Genomic DNA, 14910 nt, shown 5'->3' with positions numbered 1-14910 from the left:
TTTATGTTGCAACTCTGCTGAGATTCACGACTCAACTGGCACATGAACAGACCAAAGATTTAAGTCTCTGGGACATATTTTTAACAAGTGTATATTATAGGTTCAAATGTAAGGGGCAGAAAAGCCATGGGTAGAGAAATTATAAATGAGTCTAACCCTGTTACACTGGGGAGCATAAATTCCAGAGTAAGGCCCACTGACAGGGTGCTGAATTCCTGAGCTTGTCTGTCCTGCTTATAGTTTCTGGATGTCTCCAGAGCCCTCAGGAGCGCTGCTGTTTGAGACACTGTTTACTGTGGCAGCCAATGAGATCTTGGTGAGATATGCATAAGGTAACCTCTGGAATGAACTCCTGACTTGCTTTGAAATCACTTAGCCATGAAAATTCATTTGTATTTACAATGTCCCCCTTTTGGTCAAGGTCTTTTTCTGGATGCATTGCTAGTCAGCACTTGATAATAATCCCTCAGTGTCAGGGAGGTTCATCCCTTGGAGTCCTGTCGCAAGCCCGAGGTGGGGGAGGGGGGAAGGTAGTGCATTTATATGCTAAGTTTGACTTAGAAAGAGGCCACATTTGAGTAACTAGGAGGCTTTCAGGAGGCAAATCTTAGGCTAAGTTTCAATTTCAAAAGAAAAGGTTCATAAGCACAATCATCAATATCAAGATCTGGGGTAATTGTTTGTCTTCCTTCACTAGGTAAAGACCATGTACTCAGGGGATCCTTATGGTTTTATTATAGTATGTAGCAGAACTCCCCAGGATGTGAATTCAATATTCTTTTGGTTATTGTGTGGGTCTCCACCCACTGAGACAATGCCCCATAAACACTTGAACATATTCATATGCTTTAGAGGCATGCCCCAGGTGTACCCCTTCCCATGGATAGTTCCATGGGTAGACCAGCCCAATCCCCCCACCCAACTTCATCTCACAGGCCAGCACCACTGAACTCAATCACATCATTAGGGCCTCGTTCTTAATTATAAATCTTTTAATGTTCACCATACTTTAAAGAAACTCATTGATATGAAAGACAACAAATAACTAAAACAACTAAGTAAAAAAATAATTTTTTTTAGAAACAGGTAATGCAGTGAGTAGAAGAAAGCTTCAAAAACACTTTACTGACGGCCGCCCCCCCCCCCCCCCCCCCCCCCCGCCGGCCGGGGCCAGCCCCAGCTCCCCCTCCTGAGTTCCCTGGTGTGGGAGCTCTGTGCCACCCTCTTCCTACCCCAGAGCGGAGCTGGGGAGCGGGGGACACTCCCTTTCCCAGCCTCCAGAAGGTGAGGACCTGGGTCTGCCGGGAGGTGGGAGGGCAGCAGCGGCAGGGCGTTGCCGGCAGGCCGGTTGCCTAGCAACGGCGGGCAGCGCAGGACGTGCGCAGGCACGTTTGGGCTCGGGGTCCGCAGGCACGTTTGGGCTCGGGGTCCGCGCCCACCTCCTGGTAGGCTTCCGCGCTCTCTCTTCGCGGCTTCTTTGAGGACGAAGCTCCGCAGACGCTCACAGCGTCGGCGCCGACCCGCTCCGTTCCCTGCTTGCGTGCGACCGCCATGGCGAAGATGGCCTCAGGAGTGCAAGTTGCTGATGAATTGTGTCGCATTTTTTATGACATGAAAGTTCGGAAGTGCTCTACGCTAGAAGAAATCAAGAAAAAAAAGAAGGCTGTCATTTTTTGTCTCAGTGCAGACAAAAAGTGCACCCTTGTAGAAGAAGGCAAAGAGATCTTAGTTGGAGATGTAGGGGTGACCATAACCTATCCCTTCATGCATTTTGTGGAAATGCTTCCTGAAAAGATTGTCGCTATGCTTTGTATGATGCAAGCTTTGAAACCAAGGAATCCAGAAAGGAGGAGTTTATATATTTTTTGTGGGCACTAGAACTAGCACCTCTGAAAAGTAAAATGATCTATGCGAGCTCCAAAGATGCAATCAAAAAGAAATTTCAAGGCATAAAACACGAATGTCAAGCAAATGGGCCAGAAGACCTCAATCCCGCTTGTATTGCTGAGAAGCTAAGTGGATCCTTAATTGTAGCTTTTGAAGGAAGCGCTGTGTAGATCTTCATTCAGTGCCGCAAATCAAAAGCTTCCACGTTTAATGTTATCCTCTTGCTATATAAGTAAAGCAAATATATTTGGGCCAGGGTCTCACTGGGGAGAGCTGTCTTGTCCTCTTCTAGAGCAAACTAAATATTCTATAAACATGTGCGAATGGCCCTAAATAAATCTAAAATCTAAAGTTTAAAAAAACAAACAAAAAAAACCCGCATTACTAATATTCTTACAAAGACCAGAGGAAAACGACATTAAATCCATAAAAGAAGAACAGGATGCTATAAAAAGGAAAATAATTCCAAGAGTGAGCAGGGTCTTTTGGAAATTAAAACTATATCAGAAATTTAAAAATTAAATAGCTGATTTGGAAGATAAATTTGAGGAAATCTTCCAGCAAGCATAAGCATTACAAAATGGAATCAATCCAATAGAAATTCCAAAAGAAAGAGCAAAGCAAATGGATGGAAGAGAACTAGTAAAGAAATTATATAAGAGTATTTTCTTTAATATGAAGAGCATTAGTTTCCAGAATTTAAGTTCTCATCAAGGAACCAGAACAAGACAAAAGTCCCACATTAAAGCATATCATTTTTCATATTCAGAGTATCAGGGGCCAAAAAAAAAAAAAAACCTTGAAATTTTCCAGAATTAAAAAAATAATATGCAAACGTTCAGAAATCAGAATGGCATCAGATTTCTCAAAAACAATGCTGGAAGCTAAAATACAGGGACTTAAAACAATCCCTTAAAAATTCTGAGGAAAAATTATATAATTATATCTAGTGAAGCTATCACTCAAACATGAGGAACAAATAAAGACATTTTGAGGCATCAAAAATTTTATATGCATGTACCATAGGGTGTAGTCAACTTCTGCCAGGGTATAAACCAAAAAAAGAGAAATATTTGGGATCCAGGATAGAGGCAATACAACATAGGAGAGAGGACAGGGAATTCCCAAGATGATAGTAAAAGGAATCCCCAGAACAACAACCAAGCAGTGGACCTAGAAAACAACCAGGCTTGATAGGAGAAGGTGAAAAGAGATCTTCAGGAGGCATATCTCCAGGAAGAGGGAATAAAGACATGCAGTATGATCCAATGGGCTTGACTATTGATAGAATGTTAGGGTTTTGTCAGAGATTTTGAAATAAATTAATAAAATTACAAAGATGATTAAACAAATCTAAAATATATGGAAATTAACTTTAGAGGGAAAACCCAGAAGTTGAATAATACATGAAGTATTTGGTGATATATGACATGATCCAGCTGTGATTATTTGTATAGCCAATATAATTACATACTGAATATTAAGTTAGTTAAAGTTGTATACAAATATTGTGGGAGACTAGGGGTAGGAGAATTGAAGACAGGGTTTGTGGTATTAAAAATAGATATGGCGGTGGACTTGGCCCAGTGGTTAGGGCATCTGTCTACCACATTGGAGGTCTGCAGTTCAAACCCTGGGCCTCCTTGACCTGTGTGAAGCTGGCCCATGCACAGTGCTGATGCGCACCAGGAGTGCCGTGCCAAGTAGTGGTGTCCCAGCGTAGGGGAACCCCACGCACAAGAAGTGCACCCCGTAAGAAGAGCCGCCCAGCATGAAAGAAAGTGCAGCCTGCCTAAAAATGGCGCTGCCCACACGGAGAAATGACACAACAAGATGACGCAGCAAAAGGAAAGACAGATTCCTATGCCGCTGACAACAACAGAAGCGGACAAAGAAGATGCAGCAAATAGAACAGACAATGGTGGGGGGGGGGGAAGGGGAGAGAAATAAATAATAAATCTTTAAAAAAAAAATAGATATATTCTAAAATATAAAAATTTAAAACTAAGAATCAAGATGCTAGATTGAAACATGCAGGCAAATGCCACAAAAAATAGAGAATGTAAATTTGTGGTGGGGAGGAGCAAGGCAAGAAAAAAATATATATATGTATTTGGTATAAGCCTTATATTAATATTTGACTACTTAAACTAAAATATGTATGACTTTGATATAAAATTAAAAGTTAAATTTGGAAATATATCTAATATTTATTAGTCTCCCTTCCCCACTACTACCACCAGCAGATTCATGTTCCCTTCAGGTGCCATTAGTTTAAGTTCTTTGAACTTTTCAACTACAGGGCAACTGTTCTTTGGCATTTGAATGGTAGGCAAGCTCCAGATGCATACAAAACTGTTATGTTCTATAAAGCTCCTAGAAGATAATGTAGGGAAACATCTGAGAGATCTTGTAGTAGGAAATGGTTTGTAAACTCTACACCCAAAGCACAAGCAATGAAAGAAAAAAATAGATAAATGGAACTGTCTCAAAATTAAAAACTTTTGTGCATCGAAAGAGTTTGTCAAGAAACTGAAAAGGCAGCCTACTCAATGGGAGAAAATATTTGGTAACTATCTATCCAAAAAGGGTCTAATATCCAGTATGTATAAAGATATCTTACATCTCAAAAATAAAAAGACAAACAACCTATTTTAAAAATGGGCAAGAGATTTGAACCCACACTTCTCCAGAAGAGTAACAAAAATGGCTAAAAAGCACATGAAAGATGCTCAACATCACTACCTGTTAGGGAAATGCCCTACTTTGGAATTTCTTCTTCTGAGTGTGATGGATTTGGACTCAGACTTTCTACTGAACCTGTGGTTGGCCAGGAGACTTGAATCTCTGGACCGACTTTGTGTTGCCCGGGGCCCTGAGCTTCAGCAGAGTTGCAGCTCTGGTTCGTTGGACTTGCCCATGTTGGCTAACAGGGAGGTGGGGATGGTCAATCACCACACCAGGGAACTGAGAGAATCTACAACTGCAAGCAGAATTCCATCCATCAGCCATGTGGGTTCTAAGCCCCCTCTTGAGTTAGAGGCTGAGTGGGCACTGCCATCCCAGGGTCCTTAGGATGGAGGAATAAAATATGGATTAGAGAGGACTTACTGGTATTTTACTATAGAATTATTGTGACTCTAACAATGGAAGAAACTGTATCATTGATGTGGAGGCAGTGGCCATGGGAGTTGCTAAGGGCAGGGAGAGGGAAGAAGAGGTGTGATATGAGGGCATTTTCAGGACTTGGAGTTTTCCTGAATGGTATTGCAGGGACAGAAGCAGGACATCATATATCCTGCCATAACCACTGAATGGACTTGGGGAGAGTGTAAACTACAATGTAAACCATAATCCATTCTGTATAGCAGTGCTCCAAAATGTATCCACCAAATGCAATGAATGTGTCACACTGTTGAAAAAAGTTGGTGATGTGGGAGGAGTGGGGTGGGTGCGGAGTGTGGTTATATGGGATCCTTTCATATTTTTTCGTGTAACATTTTGTATGATCTATGTCTCTTTTGAAAATCTTTTTAAAAATTTATTAAAAATAAATAAATCACAGTGGGTCAAATGTACAGTGTGGGGAACTCCCATGTTCCCAGCATTGAACTTTTTTCTCTCTTCCCCAGCAATGATCACACCGCTCCAAAATGTATTCATCAATTGCAATGAATGTGCCACTCTGATGAAAAAGGTTGTTGATGTGGGAGGAGTGTGGGGGTTGGGGAGTGGGGTATAGGGAAATCTCATGTGTGTGTGTGTGTATATATATATATATATATATATTTTTTTTTTAAGATTTGTTTATTTATTTATTTAAATAAATAAATTTATTTATTTGCTGTCTGCTCTCTGTATCCATTCACTGCATGTTCTTCTATGTCTGCTTGTCTCCCTTTGTTGCATCACCTTGCTGCACCCCATCAGGTCTCCGCGCAGCACGGGCTGTCAGCTCTCCGCATGGCGTGGGCCAGTTTGCCTTCACAAGGAGGCCCTGGGACACAAACTTAGGGCCTCCCATATGGTAGATGGGAGCCCAATCGACTGAGCCACTTTCCACTCATATTTTTTATTGTAACTTTTTGTGTAATCTATGTATCTTAAAAAAAAAAGACAGTAAAAATTTCTAAAACCCTCTCCCCCAAAACCAAAACAAAACAGAGGACTGCAAGGGTTGGAGAGGATGTGGAGGAAAGAGAACACTTATTCACTGCTGGTGGGAATGTAGAATGGTGCAGTCATTGTGAAGGACATTTTGGTGGTTCCTCAAGGAGGTTACTATAGAACTGCCATATGATTCAGCAATTCCATATATATATCCAGAAGAACTGAAAGCAAGGACATGAACAGATATATTCACACTGTTCACAGCAGTTGGAAGCAACCCAAATGTCCATCAACAGATGAATGGATAAGCAAACTATGATATATTCCCAGCTGTAAGAAGGAATGCAGTATTAACACCTGGGATAACATGGATGAATCTTGAAGACCTTATATTAAGTGAAGTAAGTCAGATACTAAAGGACAAATATTACATGACCTCACTGATATGACCTCAGCAAATTGAGCAAACACAAAGGGCTAGAGTCTAGAAGATAGGTTTACAGCAGACAGAAAGGGATTAGAGCATGGTGAGCTGATGCTCATGTAGGCAAAATCTGTGATAAGATAGAAGGGTATGGTTGGACAGTAGATAGGTATGAGAGTGGTGTAGTGATGTGATTGAGCTGGGCAGTGCTGGTCTGTGAGGGGGAGTATGGTGGAGGGGTTGGGTTGGACTATCCATAGAACTGGGGGGAGGGTTGGCAGAAGGAGCAGGAAAACTCTGGGGATTTGTGGGTCTGTAATTAAAACTGCAATGGTGGAAACGTTCTTTTGGCAAATATGGGAGGGTAGGGTTACTGATGTAGGTCATCAGGGGTGGGGAGGTTACGGGATAGGGTGCACCTAGGACATGCGTCTATGGAATATGTAAGTGTTCATCTTGTCATAGTGTTTTATCTCAGTGGGTGGAGATGCACACAATAAACAAAGAATATTAAACTCCTATCCAAGAGAGTCCTATTATGTTCTCAATTAGAGGGGCAAGAATTATTGAGAATATAGGCAATGCCTAATAAAAGAAAACAGACCAATTTATCAAGTCCACAATATTATTGCAAGTAAGCTTACTCTTCAAGAATTATAACTTAGTGGTTACCATAGGTTCTGAGGGGAGGGGAGGGAAGAATAGAATAGATGGAACACAGGGCATTTTTAGTGCATTAGAATTGTTCTGCATGATCTTGCAATAATGGATAAGGACTTTTAAATTTCATCAAATCCTATAAAAGTGTACATTGCAAAATGTAATAAATAATGTAAACCATTGACTGGTTAGCAGTGCCTCAATATTTCTACATCAGTTGTAACAATTTTACCATCCACATGCAAAATGTTATTAATAGAGGAGAGTGGAAAAGGGGTAAGACATTGGGTATATGGGAACCCCCTATATTTTCTTTGTGACTTTTCTGTAACCAAAGTTTCTTTGAAGATTAAATGAAAAAAATATAGGGCAACATAGGGAAGAAATTGTGTTTGTACATACAAGGTAACAGATCTTACAGTGATGAAAGACACTATAAACATTTTTTATTTTATTTCCAGTATTTTTAGTTTTTATATTTTTATTTGTTATTTTAAAATTGTTATTGGTATTTTATGATTTATTATATTTGTTTATTATTTGCTTCATTTTTGGAGAGGTTTTGGAAACAGAGGAGTCACAACTGTGGCAGGGGAGAATCACTAGTGCAGGGTGTCAGTGATGGGGGGATATATGGGAATGGGTGCACCTGGAGCATGCCTCTAAACCTTATAAATATGTTCAAGTGTTCATGGGACATTGTCTCAGTGGGCAGAGACCCACATAACCAAAAGAATATTGAATTCCCATCCTGGGGAGTCCTGATATATTTTCTAATAAAATGGCAAGAATTCCCAAGTACATGGGCAGTGCCTAGTGAAGAAGGACAGACTATTATGCCATGTCCTTGATATTGCTGATTGTACTTTTGAACCTTTTCTTGTACAATTGAAACTTAGCCCTGCATTATATATTGCCTAAGAGTTACCTCCTGAAAGCCTCCTTTTTGCTCCTTGTTGGCTCTTTCTAAGCCAAACTCAGCATATAAATGCACTACCTTCCCCTAGACATGGGACATGACTCCCAGGGATGAGCCTCCCTGGCATGAAGGGGTTATTACCAAGTGCCAACTAGCAATGCATCCAGAAAAAGACCTTGACCAAAAGGGGAACATTTTAAATACAAATGAGTTTTCATGGCTACGTGATTTCAAAGCAAGTCAAGAGATCATTCCAGAGGTTACCTTATGCATGTCTCACCAAGATCTCATTGACTGCCACAGTAAACAGTGCCTCAAACAGCAGGGCTCCTGAGGGCTCTAGAGACATTCAGAAACTATAAGCAGGACAGACAAGCTCAGGAATTCAGCACCCTGTCAGTGGGCCTTACTCTGGAATTTTATGCTCCCCAGTGTAACAGGGTTAGACTCATTTATAATTTCTCTACCCATGACTCTTCTGCCCCTTATATATGAACCTATAATTAGCACTACACTTGTTAAATATATGTCCCAGAGACTTAAATCTTTGGTCTGTTCATGTGCCAGTTGAGTCGTGAATCTCAGCAGAGTTACAACATATACTCCAGTTCATTAGACCCACCCAGTACAACTAATAAGGAGATGATGATGGACAATACCCATCCCAAGGAACAGAGTATGTGCAACTGCAAACAAGATAGTTCCATCTATCTGAGTCGGTATCACAATCCCCAAATCATCAAGACTGGGGAATGAACAATGGACTAAAGTAGATTTATTTTTATTCCATTATGGACTTATTGTTGTTCTGGCAATGGAAGAATTTTTTCATTAATATAAAGGCTGTGGTCACCAGAGGTTTTGAGGGGAGGGAGAGGGAAGAATAGGTGTAATATGGGGACATTTTCAGGACATTGGAATTGTCCTGCAAGACATTGCAATGATGGATATAGTCCATTATATATTTTGTTATAATCTACAAAATTGTTTGGGATAGAGTGTAAACTATAATGTAAACTATAATCCATGGTTAGTAGCAATGCTTCAATATGAGTTCATCAATTTTAGCAAATGTACCACACTAATGAAGGTTGTTGTTAATGTGGGAAGTGTGAGAGGGAGAGTGGGTGGGGCATATGGGAATCCCCTATATATTTTATGTAACATCTATATAATCTAAAATTCTTTAAAAATGAAAATAAAAATTTTTTTCAAAAAAAGAAAAAGGAAAAAAAGAATGAGGTCCTAAATCCTTGAATGAAAGCTCTATTTGAGTAGGTTGAACTTAATCGTTGGTGGGATTCACATTAAGATAGTTAGGCAAAAAGATTTTGCTTTCAGGGCTTTAAATATATTATTTACAAGTTGTTAGAGAAAAAAATGGTACTCACAGGACATGGAGACTGACATGATTGTAGGCAGAAAGTTTATTGGGAAGCTCTCTCAATGGATGGGGTCTGAAGATTAGATTTCGGCCCCCCCACCAGTATGGCAAGGGACTGAAGAGAGATTTCAGCCAATTTCTGGCAGAGGCAGTCATGAATTTATACAGTACATCTATAGGCAGGAATGCGTTTAGTTAGTGGGAGTGCATTGGGTCTTGGGTAGGACCTCAGGGCTAATAGGCATGGCTAGTGGGTGGTGGGCTAGGGGTAGTGAAATCTAGGGATGTGGGAGGGGTTAGTGGTATCATGTGGCTTCTTTATTCTTGTGGGAAAATGAACTGTATCTGAACACCTAGGCTCTGGATTGGGTGCTGTTCCATGTCATGGAAATGTAAGTCACTGTTTGTTAACCATTATAATCCTTGTGATTAGTCAATCATTATAAACCTTGTAAGGGAGAAACCTCTAACACAAGTGTTTTTCTTTTGTTCAAGCTTTGTCATAAAGGAGCCCTGAATTTTCCTGACCAACCTGGGAGCCTGTATACTATGAACTATTCAAAGGAAGGATGCTTAGGAAGGTCTTATGTTTCTTTCGTTTAGCCCCAAGATTTCAGTAGTTTGTTCTTTCTGTATACCATAGCTGTGCCTCATGTTCTTCAGTCTAGAATCTCACTAGTTCATTTTCCCAGGAATGGGGAGACACACTGGCCTGGCTATACCCTAAGGGAAAAGATCTAAGGCCATCCCACTCATCCTAACCCATACTCTCCCACCATGAGAGATACTGTGTATCTCAAATTCCTAAACCTTATTGTGCTAGTGGCATGAATCAGCTTGCTGTTTTTGATTTCCTGTGTCCTACCCTCATCCCTTTCTCCTATCAGCCACTTAACAAAGCAGAGACAGCTCAAACCCATATTCAATTACATCCAGCTTCTTCTTATCTTTTGAAATACTGGTGGCATTTTTCACTGATTTTTGTCTTTTCTCTTATTTGCTTTATCTTTTTAATTTTATAAGTGTCATTTTTTCTTCACAATCATTTTATTAGGGTTTCAAGATTGGATGAATGTAAATGTACAAATACAGTATGTCTGTTATGTTGATCGAACATTTGTTTAATATGACTTTTCCAAACAAGCCTCACCCATTTCAGCCTTTGTGTTCATTTAGGGTATTTCCTTCTCCTATTACAGAATGATTCATTCCCACTTGTTAAACCTTTGCAGCCTCCACCCTGAGGTTTTTTAACTAGATGGTCTATCTCTCCTTTGAACATACTCTTTATACTTCTCTTATGGCCATTACTGGCACTAGTCAAATAGTGAGTGAACTTGTCTTTCTTACCAGATTATGGAAGTCTTGAAAACAAAAAGTTTTAGTCAATTCCCAATAAATGCCTCTGGCACCACTTTGCATTTAACACAAACTCAAACATATATGCCGTTTTGAATTGAACTTCCAAGCCACAGTAACTTTTGGGTTGATGAGTGTTTCGAATATAAACTCATTTAAATGTTAATCTCAACAAAATAATTAGAAAGCTAAGTATGTTAATATTGTTGTAGAATTTGAGAGAGGTTCAATTATTTGCGCATAGAGAGGCCAGGACTCAGGAATGATTTTGAGAAGGAAAAATGGTTTATTGACGGCCGACCAGACTCGGGAGCTTTCTGTTTCAATCCCGAGTCCCCAACAAGACTTTCGAGTTTCTTTTATACAGAGAGGAAAGGCCAAATGGTCCCTTTGTTTCAGTTCTCAATAGGCTTGAATTAGCGTATATCTTCCACATCTTAGGTAAGCTTTTAGTATGGACTTCATACATTCTAGATAAGCTTTTAGCATATTTGGTTTGCATTTCCCCTGAATACTTAAAGTTTATAGACCTTGCATTGTTAAACTGTTTCCTGGGACTGGAGTCCTTGCCGTGGTCACCAAGGGCAGGACTGCAGCCTCCTACTGTCTCACACCCACAAGTCAGACAGCTTAAGTTATCTCTGAAGAGACAAAGAGCCTCCCACCCATAGCCCACATCAATACTATTATGCGTTCCCCTCCCAAATTAAAACCCACACCAAAGTATTGTAAATCCAAAAATCCTACCTCATTTTCGTATTACATATGTACCTATTACCTATTTTATAGGGAATTTTTGTGTGTGCGTGCTTTTTAAATTAGGACATTGTCTTGAAAATTGATCACAAGGTTTTGTAAACAAAGATTTTAGAGCAAATTTAATATAGGCTTAAAGACTTGTCAATCTGTTATGTGCAAAAGAACAAAAGAGTATCTTTGGTTATTATTAGAATAACAGAAGATGAAGAAGACTTCTGTTTAAGAGATATTCCTGTTGAGGCAGAATTGGGAGCAGAGATCAGTAATTTAAGAAGGGAAGAGAGCAGAACTAAGCAGATGATACATCTAGCAGTTTTTCCCCAAGAGGTTTTGAGTATAAAGAAGTGGCACTACCAATGTACTAAAAGCCCTTCAGGGAATCATGAAGCTTCAGTGCATTGATCTATGCCATACTGTAGGATATTCAGGACAGTGAAGTTGGGTCATGCTCAATAATTTCAGAAAAGCTTCATTTCCTCAAAGCCAACACACATTTCAGTCTAACAAACTGTGTAATTTTCAGACATCACATATCACCAAATGATAAACAATTGTTTCTTCATCTTGTTTGTTCCCTGACTATGTTATGGGAAAAAATTAGAGCAAGTTTCTTTGTCTGCATAATGTACGCATGACTAAGCAGAGGCATGTCACAAGGAAAATGAAAATACAGGGGCACGCAGAAATAGGCATTAAAAAAAAAAACCTAAACAAAAGAAGTAGTAAAATGGCCAGTACCTTGTAATATTTTAAGTAGATAATAAATATTTGCTCAGACAAATGAGAAATAGGGTAATGCTTCAAACCTAGACAATGATCATGTATTATAAGTTGACGGTAATAAACAGACATATATGAAAGAAGCAACAATAACTCATCAAAATTTCTTGTTCTACATTGAGGAATTGAGCAGATCATGCTACCTACATAGATCCACAGCATACTAGAACAGGTTATAACATTGTCTAACTCATAGTTCAACTTCCTCATTGTGCATAGGGAAGCCTAAGGTATGGATTGCTGACACCTTTTGTCAAGTGCCTGAAGCTAATTAGTGAAACAGGGCTAGAATTCCAGTCTCTTGCTTTGTTGGTTCACTTTCCATGCTTTTTCTACTTATCACACAGCCAAAAACAAGCAAGGGTTCCTGAACAACAGATGCATAAACTACTTTGATAATTTAAGAAAAAAGTACTCTGAAGCCTTAATTGTCTTATCTGGACAATTTATACAATTCTTTAATTGTCTTTATGTGTTGTGATGTGTGCTCATATCCAGGTAGAAGGAATATGTTATAATCTGATATCCTACCTTCGTTTATTAATTTAGCCAACGTTTACTGTTTTCCTTCTGTTAGTCTTGGCAAAATCCATTGTTTCAGTTCACTGATGATCTCCTTAGCAATTACGTTTATTTATGTTTTTATTTACTTGGTTTTTATTTTTTTATTTTATTTTTTTTACATATCAGGGCCCAGGGATTGAACCTGGGACCTTGAAAGTGAGAAGCTGGTGCTCAATCACCGAGCCATATCTGCTCCCCTGAGTTCGTTTTTTCCTTTGATTGCTTGTTGCTTGTTATTGTTTTTAGGAGGCATGGGGGACCGAACCAGGACCTCCCTGTGGGAAGCAGGTGCTCAACGGCTTGAGCCACATCTGTTCCCTCGGTTTTTGATATAAACAAGGACATTGATATAGTTTAAGGGAACCAAATAGGATTTATAAAATATGTGACTATGTTTTGCCTAAGATCCTTTCATTGGGCACCTAACCTGTTTTATTCCATGGCTACAAGCAATTCTTTTAACTTTAGTTAGCCATTTGCAAATCGAATCCCTCAATCACGGAACTATTGAGAGTATGGAGGAGAGTGTGGATGAATCTTTGTACTTTCAGTCTCTCACAGTCACAGGGTGACAGGGAACAGATGGTCGATTATTACAGATGAGAATCTCTGGTTTTTAAGGAATAATGTATTAAACATAATAGTAAATGAAAGTGAAGAAATCTTACTAGCTATTCAAATCCCTGTGGGGACTTGGTTGTTGAATGTAGTAGGGAGCTTTGTGGTGCATATGTGGTGGTTTTCTTTTTGGAGCTTTCATGATTATTAGGCAAAGCATGCCATGAGAAGAGTAAAGCCATGCCTTTTGCTTTCTGAGCAGGTCTCTGTAAGCAATTTTAAATGGTTCATCGAGAGAGGGTATGGTAGCTAGTCCCTGTTAAGCCTAAACAAACTGCAGTAGAAATTGAAATGGTTGTTCCTGGCTCAATTCATGCCCCTGGATTAAACTGAAATATTACCCATGTCATGTAGGGATATTGAAGAGAGTTGTGATTCTGTTGGTTTCAATTAGGTACTGCCAGTCGTAACTGCCATATGAAAAACAGTGAAAATACATTTCCTAAAGAATTATTAGCAAAAGGTGAAACTCCAATAAGGAGTGTAATCCAAAACAGTAATAAAATAAAGAATAAGGAAAATTATTTGCTATGTGGAAGAGTAAAATTATGAAAAACTGTCATCAGTGGAATTACCCTCCTCATAGAATAATAGAATTGTTTAGATTTCCTTTACTGCTTCTGTTGAGTCAGCCGAGTTTACATTGTTTCCAGAGATACACGTATTTTATTATTTATTTCTATAACTGGTAAAATTCTGAGATCATAAATAACTTTTCTTATAGCCTGTATGGTTTTATTTAATGTGTACATATTAATGCCTTAAATTACATTCTATAGCACATTCAATGAGCATACTAATAAAATCACAGCCGCTTCAATGACCTTGAGCCTGAACTTCAGTCCTTCACCTACAGAATTTTAAAAATAACAGACACAGAAGAGATGCAGGGAAGATGCATAAGTAATTGTGGTTTCGAAGCATATGTTTATCTCTGGGAGTATTTGCTCTTCAAATGTTGTAAATATTTAAATATACATTTTCCTAAAGCAGCCACACTCTAATAATGAGAATTCTGGCAAACAACCTAAAATTTCACAGGCTGCCAATCTTCTAGTTACACCACTTGACTGTGCTAGTCTCTAATATAGTAGTTACCAATCTGACAACCCCGTTAATCTCCGGTACTTCACAAATATTAACCAGGAAATCTCACATCACTCCTCTGAGATATAGTGATCTCTCTTTTACAGAAGGGGCAACCAAGTCGAAGTAGTTTACCCTAGAACTGCAATGGGGAGTGTCAGGACTAAGATTAAGATTCTGGTACTAGTAATTACTGAAATAAATGATCTGATATCAGCAAAGTCATTTTTTGGATTTTGATTCCCTAACGAGGAGAAGAGTATAGAGATATGAAGATATTTTAAAAACTATTTCTAAAGGCTATTCATGATTTGCTTCTGCTATGTGGGTCTGTGTCTTCCTAATTCACAAGAGTGAGAT

At 39.2% G+C, this 14910-nt stretch overlaps 1 pseudogene; it reads left to right on the top strand.

The window, feature by feature from the left end:
- Window positions 1-1560: 1560 nt before the first annotated feature.
- Window positions 1561-2057, top strand: LOC101417166 (destrin pseudogene; annotated as a pseudogene).
- The last annotated feature ends 12853 nt before the right edge of the window (window positions 2058-14910 follow it).

The sequence above is a fragment of the Dasypus novemcinctus genome, chromosome 9, assembly GCF_030445035.2.
Source record: "Dasypus novemcinctus isolate mDasNov1 chromosome 9, mDasNov1.1.hap2, whole genome shotgun sequence".
Lineage (NCBI taxonomy): Eukaryota > Metazoa > Chordata > Mammalia > Cingulata > Dasypodidae > Dasypus > Dasypus novemcinctus.
This window is presented reverse-complemented; position numbering and strand designations above follow the sequence as displayed.